This window comes from Lactuca serriola, chromosome 9, assembly GCF_051521515.1.
Source record: "Lactuca serriola cultivar US96UC23 chromosome 9, Lser_US96UC23_V15, whole genome shotgun sequence".
Lineage (NCBI taxonomy): Eukaryota > Viridiplantae > Streptophyta > Magnoliopsida > Asterales > Asteraceae > Lactuca > Lactuca serriola.
Window position 1 is genome coordinate 173,349,596 of NC_136416.1, and position 2,443 is coordinate 173,352,038.

Below are 2,443 nucleotides of genomic sequence, written 5' to 3' on the forward strand. Positions count from 1 at the left end.
ATTGACCCTCTTGAAGCGAATTGAGGATTTTGTGGTATTCTATGATGCTTCCATCACTAGTTTAGAGGCAGTCCTCATGCAGAGAGGGTAGGTGATTGCTTATGCTTCGCGACAGCTGAAGCCGCATGAGATGCGATATCCTACACATGACCTGGAGTTCAGGGCAGTGGTGTGATATGCTTCATGAAGTGGTGAAATTTGGGTCCCCGGTATATTGGGCCTTTTTCGGGTGGTTGCCAGGGTTGGCAAGGTTGCTTACAAGTTGGACCTACCTGAGGAGCTCAACCATATTCACAACACTTTCCATGTTTCACAGCTACGAAAGTGCGTATTGGATGATGATGCAGTGGTTTACTTAAACGATATTCAGGTCAACGAATGCCTGAACTATGTTGAGAGACCGGTAGCTATCTTGGAAAGGAAGATGAAGGTCTTGCGCACCAAGGATATACCTTTGGTAAAGGTACAGTGGTAGCATCGGAGAGCCATCGAGTGGGCCATTGATGGTCTTAGAAAGAATTAGAGGGTTTGGGCCATGTTTATGACCCACACCATAGCAGGGGTAAAATAGTCATTTTATCCATAGAAGGATCCTTATTCTGATTTGGTGTCTTAATTGATAATGATATCAGGGGAGCAGCCAGAACAGCAGTCAGGGATCTTTCACTCGGATTTTCAGCAGTCAGTTAATTGAGGTGAGTTTTCCTTCCAGTAGGAACGGGTCTACGGCCATAATGCGGGCCTTGCGAGTCAAGTAACTGCCTAGTTATGACATTGACTCCATCATAGAAGATGGAGACTTCTTGCTGGCTGTTTAGGTCATGGTGTGGGCAGTTTCTTAGTAAGCTTTTGTACCTCTCCCAAGCTTCATATAGCGACTCTCCAGCTTGTTGTTCAAAGTTAGCAATGGCCTTCTTCAATTTGGCTATCTTGGAAGGTGGGCAAAAGTGGTCAATGAATTCTTCTTTCATCTTGGCCTATGTGGTGACTGATCCGGGGGGAGTGACTTGAGCCAGTCTTTTGCAGCACCTTTGAATGTCACCGGAAGCATGCGAAGTAGCTGAGTCTCGCCAGGCACATTTGGAACATTGAAGTAATAAGCTACATCATTGACTTCATCCAAATGCTTGTAGGCATCTTCGTGGTCTTTTCCATAAAAGGTATTTCTTTAAGTAAAGCTAGGATATGACCCTTGAGCTTGAAAGTAGCAGTTGCGGGAATTTCGGGTTGCACAAGTCCCGGGCCAGTGTCGTCGCGTATCCTCTTCTTCCATTCCCCCATGGGGATTTCATCAATGTTAGCCATAGTGATAGCTAACTCTTCCTCGGAATTGGATTCGTGCTCGTATGTAGGCTCCTCTTCTTCCTCGGTCTCGTACTCAATATCTTCTTTAACCGATTTGTCGATTACTAAAGAAGCGTTGGATGATCCTGATTTGCTGCTCTTTTTCTTCCCAAAAACAGTCTTCAAGTTAGACAAAGGTGACTTCTTTGGTGTACTCGAGCTCTCCACGTCCTTTCCTTTGTTCCTTTTCAATGCGGATTCGGGATCTTCAAACGGGGGTACCAGCGGGGTGTTTGATCCTCTGGTCATGAAAGTCCTAAAATAAACAAGATAAAAACGTAAAAAGAACAAAAAATTGCATCTAAGAAAAACGAAAATTAATTGCCAAATACACTTGTACTCGCCGAGTAGGTGCGACTGCACTCGGCGAGTATCAGTGTAATTTTGAAGAAATTCTAAACTGAATATTAAAACTAAAACAGATGCTAAAACGTAATTTCTAACTACTAAATTGCAATAAATTAACTTTGTGCCAGTAAACTCACACAAAGGATCGAAAAAATTAGGGATTAGATTAATTATTTAGAACCGTTCCCCGGCAACGGCGCCAAAAACTTGATGTGTGTAAAATGCACTTGTTTTATTCCTACTTTTTATTAATAAATTTAGCACACAAAGGCAGTGAACCTGTATTTTAATGGTATAGTTGGATAAGTAGGGTGTCGATCTCAGGGAACGGGAAAATTAAACTAATTAATGGCTAATTTTAACTAAGCAAGTAATGAAAGTAAAAAGGTTTTTTCTCTAGTTTTGCAAGACTAGAAACTTAAACACACCATAAAAACACTTAATTAACTAAGTAACTAAAGCAAACAACTAATTCACCAAATTTGATAAAGATGTTTCTATTTAGGTTCAACCAATTCACTCCTATGGTTATTTTGAATTTATGATAGATTAATTGTTATTGGCTACCAACTATAGTGGTTAGGTTCATGTTCATTACTCCTAACCCTTAGACAATCAATTAATTCAAGCGGTGATCAAGTGTTTAAACTAATTAATTCCCTAGATTAATGATTTGGATTAAATAAGATTTGTAGTGGTTAATCAAATTTGTGGTTCAATTAACCTCTTGTTTGTTGGTTTCTCAAACAAG

General features: G+C 40.5%; 1 non-coding gene across 1 annotated transcript; it reads left to right on the top strand.

Moving 5' to 3' along the window:
* The first annotated feature begins 816 nt into the window (after window positions 1-816).
* Window positions 817-923, top strand: LOC145077532 (small nucleolar RNA R71). The gene has a single exon (XR_013693274.1). It is a non-coding gene; the product is annotated as a small nucleolar RNA R71 (small nucleolar RNA).
* The last annotated feature ends 1,520 nt before the right edge of the window (window positions 924-2,443 follow it).